Source organism: Chlorocebus sabaeus, chromosome 14, assembly GCF_047675955.1.
Source record: "Chlorocebus sabaeus isolate Y175 chromosome 14, mChlSab1.0.hap1, whole genome shotgun sequence".
NCBI classification, from domain to species: Eukaryota; Metazoa; Chordata; class Mammalia; order Primates; family Cercopithecidae; genus Chlorocebus; species Chlorocebus sabaeus.
Window position 1 is genome coordinate 6,135,707 of NC_132917.1, and position 11,940 is coordinate 6,147,646.

Sequence of the window (11,940 nt, forward strand, 5' to 3'; positions counted from 1 at the left end):
AAATATGTATTATTAAAATAAAGGGGACAAAGTTACGTTTAAGACATTTTCCAAGGCTAAAAATTACATTAGGACAAATGAGATCCCCTCATGAAGCAAGTAACCAGATCTGGAGGTGTGTGTTATCTCCATGGAGAAAATGTGAGTTTAAGTGAAACCAGAGGAGCGGGTCATTCTGCACCTGACCCCGGATGCCTCTGCACAAGCCTGACTCTCATTCCAAACCCATCGGCAGCGGACAGACTTCTGTACAGAAGGGCTTTGTGGCCGCGTGGGGTATTTATTTCAAGCTAGTTTTTCATCTGGAGTCAGAGGAAACATTACGAGGTGAACTGCAGAAAGAAAGCAAACTCCAAAATGAAGGTATATCTAGAGATTGCTCATTTGTAAACACCCGACTAGTCAAAGACAGTAGAGATCTCATTATTCTTCACCTTTACCAGAAAAACAAAGTCTAAGAGAAGCACCTCTCTGGGTGGAGATAGCGCAGAATTACATTAAAGGAGCCCAACACCTCAGAAATCTGGTGTTAATTCTGAGCACTCAGCACTTAAGAGAAAATGTGTCTTTCAGTGATGAAGTGAATAGTTTTGTAAGTCCGTTTTAGTTATCTGTTTTTAAGAGAGTGACCATGTTTATTTTTTTAAATGAGAAAGTTTCTATGTTTGTATGTAGACTTCTTGTTTTAATAATTTAGATTATTTTAAAAACATCTTCTGGGGAACATTAGTCTCTAAGGTGCTAGTAGTTGTTGCTTTTAAAAAAAAATTGTTCTTGGCCAGGCACGGTGGCTCATGCCTGTAATCCCAGCACTTTGGGGGGCCGAGGTGGCAGATCACCTGAGGTCAGGAGTTCAAGACCAGCCTGGTCAACATGATGAAACACCATCTCTACTAAAAATATAAAAAGTAGCTGGGCGTGGTCACACATGCCTGTAGTCCCAGCTACTGGGGAGGCTGAGGCAGAAGAATCGCTTGAACCTGGGAGACAGAGGTTGCAGTGAGCTGAGATCACACCACAGCACTCCACCCTGGGCAACGGAGCAAGACTGTCTTAAAAAAAAAAAAAAAAAAATTGTTCTTTATCTCAACACATTGAGAAAATATTGACCAAAAATTTCAGTTAATTGAAGACTTCTTGAAAGGTTCTCAGTCTTTCATTTTGCTTCTTAATCTTGACAACAAAATGATTCTCAGTAGGAGCAAATTTTGGAAAATACTGATTAACATCACAGAATATTAATATTGAATAAGGAATCTGGAGTAATCTAATAAAATTGTTCTCTGACCTGGGTATTCATTAGAATTGTGAAGGATCCTACAAGATAAATTTATGTTCTTAACTCTGCAGTTGCTGTTTAAGAGCTCTCGGATGGGAGATAGAAATCTGAAGTTTTAAAACAGTCTCTGCCAATTCAGAAAGATATGGCATTGTTTGGGAACCACCATTGAAGCTACTACCTTGTATTTTACAAACAAGGAAAATAAATTCCACTTGTAATGCTAAATCGTGGGCCTCCAGTACCTAACATACTGCAATTCTATTACAGAATTCCTTACAAAAGTGTTTCCCCACCCCCATTTTCTTGTGATTCACGTCACATCCAAGTTTTGAGTGTTGTCTGATGGATGAGGCAACCTGTAGAAGTCTAGCAGACCTAGCAGACACACAGATAATATGCCTGTTTTGAAAGTCATACCCACTGGGTTCTGGTCTCGGCTCTGTCATTAATTAGTAATTTGATTTAGGAAACTTCTTACTCTTCCCAGGTCTTCCTCTTGTTCCAGATGAGAGGTTTGAACAAAATGTTTTCGTTAAGTCTGTAGCACCTGAGAACGATTCTGCTCTGATTAGACACAAAAATGCGACAGGACATTATTGTGTCGCTCTACAAACATCAGTTCAAATACATATGAATTGCTGACAAATCCTGCCCAAGCTACATGCTTTGCGAGCAAAGTGGACTGGATGTGTAATTCCTGGAGCTAAAAAGGGAAAAGTCCTTCAGACGTCTCCTACAGCCTGCGCTTGACCCACGAGACAGAGTGACTCATGCATGCCATTTGCTGCAATTCCCTGACCTGAGCAAGCACAAGGGATCAGAAGTCAGACTCATAACAGGAAGTGCTGCTAAAATTATAGCTCCCTGCCTGAACCTGGCCTTCCTGCTATCTGTTCTTTTTGATGGGACATAATTGAGCCAGCTCTGGTTACAGAGACAGAGGCTTGGGAAAGTCAATGGTCAGAATGAAGGTGACCCTGCAGAAGAATCCATCAAAGAATAGAGTTTCTTTGTGCATGCATGCTTTGCGTGGAGGGGGCTGGGTTCAGTTCCCAGGTTTATGACTGAATATCATTTTCGGCTTCAATGCCTAGTGCTGACATGAGTTTCTCCGGATGGCTTTTCTATAAAAAGGTGAGTGCCTTATCATTCATCTTGTCCTTCTCCTTGAACTTTTTAAACTTTCTCTTCAAAAAAATTCTGAACCCCAGACCGGCCCTTTTGGGTCCTGGGCAACCTCTGGTTGCAGAGCAGGGCCACGACCATGTGGTGGGAGGGGATCCAGTAGCCAGGCTTCTCCCCACACTGCAGGGCTTCTGTGAACTGCAAAGGCCTCGAAAATGACTTGGCGCTTGATTTTTATTTTCAGTGGATTTCTAGGAGGCCAAGTTTAAATACAGTTTTAAAAATAAATGACTATCTAATTCATTACAGAAGCACTCTATCTGAAAATTTCCTAGTATATGCTTAATATATGTGAAATATATTTTATATAAAAGTTTATATACACAAATTTATGTTTTTTTTATTTTTATTTTTATTTTGTTCAAGACAGAGTCTTGTTCTGTCACCCAGGCTGGAGTGCAGTGGCACAATCTCAGCTCACTGCAACCTCTGCCTCCCGGGTTCAAGCAATTCTCCTGCCTCAGCCTCCTGAGTGGCTGGGATTACAGGCATGTGCCATCACACCTGGCTAATTTTAGTGTTTTTAGTAGAGATGGGGTTTTGCCATGTTGGCCAGGCTGGTCTCGAACTCCTGACCTCGTGATCGACCTGCCTCGGCCTCCCAAAGTGCTGGGATTACAGGCGTGAGCCACGGCACCTGGCCATAAATTTACGCACCTATAATATATATAATAAATCTGTATATTTTAACCAAAATGATTAATTAGAGGAGGACACAGTAGTAAAAGTGTTTCATAGACTGAGAAATCCCCCAGAAGCCTCACTTGTTGGCAGTCTCCTTCTAGAACTGTAGATGGAAGCTGCATGCCAGGGTCACGAGAGCATGTGAGGAAACTGCACACTCAGCTTGCTCCCTTGTCTGTGGCCAGGACACGTACCTCCTACTCCATCCCCTTGGCGGTTAGATGGCACTCCTCCTTCAAGTCCTAGCTGAACCTTGGCCCTGCTCTTCTCAGGCAGAGTTAGGTCCATTTTTCCCAGAGCAACCTCACCATTGTTTCGTCAGAACTCTTCTCCAGATTAGACCCTTTGAAGGAAAGGACCATGAGTTTTCATCTGGGTTCCCAGATCCAAGTACAGGCCTGGGCCCCTAACTTATTCAATAAATACTTATAGACAAAAATTGATTTGATATGCCAAGCCACGTTCTCACTTGTTTATTCAGTAAATGTTCATTGAATGTCATTCCCATGCCTGGCACTATCCTAGGGCTTGAAGGCTGGAGATGAAAATGCACCTGCTCTCGTGGAGTTTGTGTTTCAGTCAAAGGAAAAATGGCAATATGTACCCATATGAATAAAGAAATAATTTAACATCACACTGAATACTATAGAGAAAATAGAATATATAATAGGTTTGAAAGTAAATTGATAGGTAGATGGTGTCTAACGTCAAGGCTGACCTCTTTGAGAAGGTAATGATTGAATTGAAATCTACAAAAACAAGGTAGATTTAGTCCTGTGGGTATCTAGGAAACATGTATTCTGAGTGTAGTTTATCCAAAGTGAAACAAACAAACAAAAACCAGAGGTGGGAGTAAGATGATATGTTTTGAAACTGTAATGAAGAGGTTCAATATAGCTAAACTATGGCAAATACGAGTGAGAGATGTTGGCAGCGGCAAATTCACGAAAGGTTAGAAAGTTGTGAGGAAGATTTAATTATAATCCTGAACCACTGGAAGACTTACAGCAGGAGAACCTTGTGACATTTTTGACTTAAATGACTGTTGTGGATATCGTATAGAGTGTGGGTCCAAGAGTCATCTGATAAACAAAAACATGGAACTGATGACCCCAGAGCAGATTTCTGAGGGCAGGGCTAATAGAAGTGGCCAAAGCTGGACCTATAAATTCGGGAGACCTCAGAATATGCACTGAGCACAGGACTGTGGGGAATAGATGAGATTACCTAAGGAGACGGTGGAGATGGCAAAGAGACGGAACAAAGGGAGATAAATACAGGACACTGACATATTTGGAGTTCTAGCAGACATGAGGAATTAGCAAAGGAGGCTGAGAAGAAAAGGACTGACGCAGGAAGGTTTTGTGACCCCCAGAGACTGCAGTGTCTGAGAGAGAGTCACTCGCTAATGCTACCAATGCTACTAAATAGTTGGGTAAGATAAGGAACAGATAATTAACTAGTAAATTTGAGAATATGAAAGTCATTGGTAACTGATAAAAAAATCATTATATTGGTGGCAACAAAGATCGAAATGAAGTAGGTTAAGAAAAACATACAATGTAAAAAAATGGAAATAGCAAGGATCATGTTGTAAAAGGGAGAAAGAAAGTGGAGGCACTGTTTGAGAGAGATGTGGGGTCAAATGAGGTTTGATGTTTTGTATGGATAATATTCACACATGCATAAGGCCAGGAAAGCTAGTGGACAAAGTCTAACAAAGAGTGAGACACTGAGATGAAGCGGAGGTGAAAGATACTGCTACAAGAAGTTCCTGAGTACCCTGGAGAGAAAGAGATACAGCACACAAGGAAAAATGGGCTTTAGGTAAAGCCAGAATATTCTTGTCTTTGAATAGAAACTTGTAGTAAGTGCACATACATCTCAAGACATTAGTTCATCTTTTTTCAGGTATGAGGTGAGGTCATAAGCTGAGAGTTGAGGCCAGGAAAGTGCCAGAAGTTGAAAGAGAGAGACGACATGAAATAGCCAACTCTGAAAATGGAATGTTGGGTTCCTCTAAGTGTCTGCCAATGCTTTTGGACATACCCTGGAAGACATATTTAGACGTCTCAGCCGTGTAAATGTATCCAGCAACATGTAGTTACAGAGAAGCTGCATGGGGTTGGCTGAGAGTTGGCAGGCTCAGCATTCTCTCATTGAGAGGGAGAGCGGAGAGAGGGGCACAGGGGCGAGGGTGCTTTATGAGAGCCATAGATAACAGGACGGTGGGGTCTAAATCAGAGCGTGTAAGAACAGGAGCAAGGAGAATGGAGAGAACAAAAATAAAAAGTTGAAGTCAGGCATGCTGGTGGCCCAGTAGTCCAGCTGCTCCAGAGGCGGGAGGATCACTCAAGCCCAGGAGTTTAAGGTCAGCCGGGACAACATAGTGAGGCCCTGTCTTGTAAAAAAAAAAAAAAAAAAAAAAAAAAGATAAAGAAAGAAAAGGAAATGGGCAGTCGTCATCTTGGAAGTCTTTTGAGAAAGTTCAGGCATGCCCATGACAGTGAGTGGCTGAGTTGGGTGTGGATGAAAGATCACTGGGGAGGAGGTTGTCAAAGACTGAGAGTCAAATAGATAATTTATTTCATACTCAAGTCACCTGGAAAGATGCTTGTAGACATGGTGGAGAGGGAAGCAAAAGCCCTGGACAGGGGGTGACCAGGAATGTGGGGGAGTTTGGTAGATGACAGCAATAAGAAGAGGTGAAGATTAATGATTTGTGTCAAAAAAGACTGCATTTTTTTAACAACAGGAAAACAGAGACATTTTTTATATTATAGCACAAGGTTTTCTAGTCCAGGGTCCGACAGCCTTTGCTTGTTTATGAAGGGAGCATTGTCCCTCCCCATCTCCTCTTGTGTCTTAAAGAGAGGTTGATAAAGGCTGCCCAGTCTCTCTGAGAGTTGAGCCCTTCTCCAAGTGGGCCAAAGTGAGAAGGCCTCCCAACAGCCAGAGGCTCTGAAACCTCCTGGCACTATACTCTTTTAAGAGCACGGAATGTCAGATGAAGCCATAGATGTATTACTTCTACCACTATTAGGTACTGCGTCTGCACCACTGAGAAAAATAAAAGACCTAAGTCCACCTTACATTCTAGAAGAATTCATAAAGGCAGGATAAATGCCATCACTAATCAGTACTGCAAGAGCATGAAAAGGAGAGTCACTAACTGTACTTGGGACTCTTGGGAAGAACCAGCTGTCATTTATGCTTAGCTTAAGGAAGAAATACACATTTTCTAGGTGGAAAAGAGAAGGAAGGAAGTTCTAGGCAGAGAGACTAACATAAATGAACGCGCAAGTGATCTGAGCAAGCCTGTTGTAATGTGGGAATGGCAGAAATTCGGTGTGACTGAAGCCCAGTGTGCCTGTGAGTGGGGCATGGGAAGGGTTAGGATGGAGGCAGAGGAGAAGTTTCAGACATAGCAATGACAGGCTGAACTCTGGCTCTGGGAAAAATGTGTGTCCAATCAAATTGTGTCGAGTTGCATTCTTCAGTCCCATAGACCTCCGCTGTTGTGCAGAAGTGGCAACCAACTAAAACTGAAGAAGCAACTTTACAACTAGTGCTGTCAAGGGCTGTATGTGGATCCTGAAGAAATATCCAGTAAAGTATCCTATCTGCATCACAAAACAAAGAGCCAGGACTATTTCTTCTGCAGGTAAAGTCAGACAGATGTGCACCCACATGGGAATAACAATAATGCCCCCACTTTCTCCCCGGACTCCTAGATCCTCTGGTAGAATCAGCAAGAATGGTGTTCCAACTTCTCAGGATTGTCTCCAAGATAGCTGCAATATCCTCAATTGCGCTCTAGGCTAAGGGCATTATCTAAAGTTGTGCTAGTGTCTTCATTATGGTAATACTGAGAAAGATGATATCAAAGCTCTTGCAGTATTTCATAACCTATAAAACACTTTTAAAAACATCACATTAATTTGACAAAGGATGTATAGGCAGTATTAACTTCAATCTAGAAATGAACTCAGAGGCCTAGAGAGGCCACACAGCTATAGAACATCTAAAAACACGGCTACTAATTTTTATCTTAGTGATCTTGAGTTCTTAGTTTAAAAAGTCATAACTTAAAAAGGAAACCTCACAAAATACTTATCTGTTTCCTGAGTGTATAGATTGTAATAGCTCCACTCAAAGAAACAGTCATTTCCCTGGATAGCTATGATTTTTTAAGAGTAATAATGATCAACTCATTAACCGTGGTTGCCTTAAAGCACTTTGATGAGATTCATATACATACTCTTGTTATTTAATGGATATTTATTTTAAAGAGCTACTCACTCATGTATTCAGATTACAGTAACCCTTCTGCTTCATCTTCCTTAAATGGTTATTGTATTATTTTCAAATGCATTCATGCAGTAGAGTAACACAAAGGTAATTCTATGGATTCACAAAGCAAAGTTGGATATTAACAGCTAGGTATTTTATGTGTTGATTTAACATACGATAATGCTAAAGTTTAGAATTTCCATCAAGTTGGGTTTTCCTACGCTGTAAGGTAAGTGATTATAGCTTTGTTGTGCCACACAAAAATAAAAAATACCATCACATATATTCATAAGAATTTGGCTCTGCTTACTCCTCAAATATTTTATAACTACCTTTCCCTTCAACCATACCCATTTAGTCCATAAATTATAAATGTAGCATTCAACTCCTAGACACATTATCTCAAAGCATTCTAGGAAATAACATAGGTCTTCATTCAATGAGGATTTAATGACTATCTACTCTGCTTCTGGCCATGTGGAAGATTGTGGAGATAAAATGTTATTCACCACACGTTCAAAGAGTCATAACGGAGTGAGTGATATGAAAAAGTCAGCCAAGACTCCAATGAGGCGATGCGTGCTGGGATAGAGAAAAGGAAGGGATAGGTGCCAAGGAGATACAGACAGAGAAGACATTTCTTCAAGAGGCTGGGGATTGCTTGCAAAGAACAACCATTTACATACATCCTTTCCACCCACATTTTCCAGAACTATACCAGGTGGGAGGAAAAGATGGTCTCTATATTAGCAGCAGTTGCAAAAATTAAATTGATTGCTCAGCCCTTAGTGTAAATCTCTGACACCACATCTCAAACTCTTCTGTTCTTGTTCAAATGTATTACTTACATCATACATGCTTACAAATAGCATCCTTTTAAGTTGATTTTTTTTTTTTTTTTTAAGACAGAGTCTCACTCTGTTGCCCAGGCTGGAGTACAGTCGTGTGATCTTGGCTCACTGCAACCTCCACCTCCCGGGTTCAAGCGATTCTCCTGCTTCAGCCTCCCAAGTAGCTAACACTACAGGCATGAGAGTCACTACACCTGACTTGTATTTGTAATTTCTGTATTTTTAGTAGAGACAGGGTACCCCATGTTGATCAGGCTGGTCTTGAACTCCTGACCTCAAGTGATCCACCTGCCCTGGCCTCCCTAAGTGCTGGGATTATAGGTGTGAGCCACCGCGCCCAGCCTAGGTTGCTGTTGTGAGAGGATTCTGGTCACTGCATTGGCTCTGGACAGCTTCCCTGACACCCAGCTACCACCCCACACCCAGTGTCATCAGTATGATTCACCAAGCCCTAGCTGGTTCCTTAAAGCTATTTCCACCACTCTCAAGGAGATAATGAAACGGTCACCACTTCACAAAAGAGGACCAGGCATTCTAGGAGTTCTGAATTCCAGGTATGTGTTTGTTTCCTGCTACTACGGCTCTAGTATGCTTAAGAACAATTCCATTTATGCCTCTGTTCTGTTACTGCATCTTAGAAAAACAGTTCGGGGGATTGTCTTCAAATTAGGAGAATATACTTGGAGTAATCTAAAGTAAAATATAAACTCTACACATTTACTAAATTCATTTGCAGAAAACCCTTGGTGGGGAAGGGAAGACAAAACACAGATGAGCAGACGTTTTTTAAGCAGCTCAAGGCAGAAAAGCACAAGCATGAGTTCAACTATAAGCTCTCAAGCAGAAATCTAGAGGGCTGATACAGAAGTATACAGGGTGATATGGTTTAGCACTGTGTCCCCAGCCAAATCTCATGTAGAATTGTAATCGCCACAGGTAGGGGTAGGAACCTGGTGGGAAGTGATTGGATCATGTGGGCGGTTTCCTCCATGCTGTTCTTGTGACAGTGAGTGAGTTCTCACGAAAGCTGTTGGTTTAAAAGTGTCGGTTAAAAGCTGCCCCCATGCCCTCTCCCGCTGTTATGTGAAGGTCCTTGCCTCCCCTTCGCATTCTGCCATGATTGTAAGTTTCCTGAGACCTCTGCAGCCATGCAGAACTGTGAGTCAATCAAACTTCTTTTTTTCTGTATAAATTACCCAGTCTCAGATAGTTCTTTCTATCAGTGTGAAAACAGATAATATGCAGGGGACTTTCAGTCAAGCTCATTTTAACCAGCAAATTCTAGAAACACTCCATGATTGGCTGCAGTGAGCTTTTATTTATTAAATAATGGCTTGCAGATAATACCAAGGAATTACTAGCTGGTGCACTGAAGAAATTTAGGGTGTTTTACATATCCAGCAGCCAAGAATAGGTACATACCAGGCATTTACTAAAGAGAATAACCTTGGAATTGTTTGAAATGCTTGTTCTCTGGTGCCATAAAGAAATAGTACTGGAACATAAATTTAATTTCTTCAGCAAGGCCATTTTTATACTTTCTGCAGAAAGGTTACACTCGCTAGCAGTTTTGCCACAAGAGTACACCAAACAAAGGAGAGAACCATTTATATCTTGACATGTCCACCATACTGCTGTGTCTGGTTTGTATTGGCTGGGACCTCACATTCTGTATTTGTCCTGATTGGCTAGCAACTTAGAACTTTTTAAAAGAGGCAAGGGCAGAGGAGAACAAAGAAGGAGGAAGTAACTTGTGGAATGCTGAGAAAGGTAAATATACCTTCAAATAAGGAAGAGGAACAGGCTATGACCTAATGCTTGCTTGGACCAGTATAAGCATACCAGGGCAAATATTTAGGCTAAATTGCAGGAGCTAAGATCATAAAGTACATTGATTTCTTTATTATGGCTAGGAGATATTTAAGAATGTTAGCACAGGTCTTTGAATACATTTTGCTTCTAAGAGAAGTTACTATTTATTCCTAATTAGATGGGGAGGAAAGACTTTGAAGAGGTACCTCTACTTTACTTTTTACAGAATCAATGCCCCGTTTCATATTTGTCAGAAGCTTATTTGAGACTAACAATATTTAGGGAAAACTATGAGAAAAATATGTGTTTAATCTATTAATCTATGCACTGCATTTATTTGTCATTCATTCAATTATTCTTGTTTTTGTTTTCTTTTTTTTCAGACAGGGTCTTGCTGTGCTGCCCAGGCTAGAGTGCAGTGGTGCCATTGTGCCTCACTGCAACCTCTACTTCCCAGGTTCAAGTAATCCTCTCACTTCAGCCTCCTGAGTAGCTAGGACTACAGGCACACCCCACCCTGCCCATCTAATTTTTGTATTTTTTGTAGGACAGGGGTTTGCCATGTATCCCAGGCTGGTCTCAAACTCCTGAACTTAAATGATCTTCCTGCCTCAGCTGCAAAAAGTGTTGGGATTACGGGTGTGAGCCACTTCAGTCTGCCTTCAATTCCTCTTTATTCAACAAATATTTGTCTCTACCATATGCAGGGTACTGTTCCAGAATTCTGATAGGCTATATTTCTGTTTAAAAAACATATATTCTCTTTGGGAAAGATAAACATTAAATAGGTAATAAGTATTATATATTCAATCTACCTTAATTCAAGTTAATTTTCTCATAAATTTGTTAATATTTGAAATTTTATATATTGGAAATATTTGAAATTTTCTATATATATAGTTTCAAATATTAACAAATGTTATGAGAAAAAATAACTTGAATTACTGTAGATTGGAGAAGTGAGGAGGAGGGGTATTATCCAGGAAAGCTTTTGGAGAGAGGATCTCGGTGCTGGTACCTACATGCTGAGAAGGAGGCAGAGCAGTGGAGACCTGAGGAGAGACCACACAGGCGGAGGAAACAGCAGGTGCACAAGGGGCAAAGAAAAGGTGATGATGAGCCCCTTGCTCAGTTATTGTGACCAGAGCATGGTCACACAGGGGTCACTGGTAGGAAAAGATGTCAGCAAGTGGCCAGGACAGGCCTTGGGATTCACACTGGGAGTCCCAGCTCCGTCCACTGTAGGAAACATAGACAGTGGTGAAATAAGTATATAAGTCGGAAGGGAGGAGGAGGCTCTACTGCAGCCCAGGAGCAAGGCAGCCTGTCTTGTGAAAGAACTCAGAGCCACATCGGGGGCCACACTCTTGGAATCTTAGTAAATATGGCTTTGTCATGATGCCATAGGCTTCCACTGAGAAATGTAAAGAAACATCCCCATGAAATGCATTGTATTTATTTTAAGCAGGCAGGGGTGAAAGGCGAATAGGATGTGAGCAATTCACCCTGTTGCATAGCGTTTTCCTCAAAAGAATTTGTTGGAAAAAAGAAACTGAAGCCACTGATTTTTGTCTCTTCCTAATGTCTGAATAAATGTATTTTATTGAATATCCCCTTTGCTTATTTTCTGAGGTCTACTCAACTTGAATCTTTTTCATTGACTTTAAACTTACTGAGGTAAAATGTACATCGAGAAAATTTCATGTGGCAGAGGTATAGAGCCTGACAATTTTTCACCAACTGCATACTTGTTCAATGAGTAGGCAGAGCAAGAAACAGAACCTAAAAACCTTCCTGGTATTATGTTCCAACTGACCCATTTTTATCTCAGTA

At 41.1% G+C, this 11,940-nt stretch overlaps 1 long non-coding RNA gene across 2 annotated transcripts; it reads left to right on the forward strand.

Annotated features, from left to right (window-relative positions):
• The first annotated feature begins 2,064 nt into the window (after positions 1 to 2,064).
• LOC140713406 (uncharacterized) lies at positions 2,065 to 11,715 on the forward strand. Of its 2 annotated transcripts, none has more exons than XR_012095483.1 (4): positions 2,065 to 2,416; positions 6,652 to 6,815; positions 8,350 to 8,849; positions 10,491 to 11,715. It is a non-coding gene; the product is annotated as an uncharacterized lncRNA (long non-coding RNA). The 2 variants fall into 2 exon arrangements; XR_012095484.1 differs by having other exon boundaries at positions 8,354 to 8,849.
• The last annotated feature ends 225 nt before the right edge of the window (positions 11,716 to 11,940 follow it).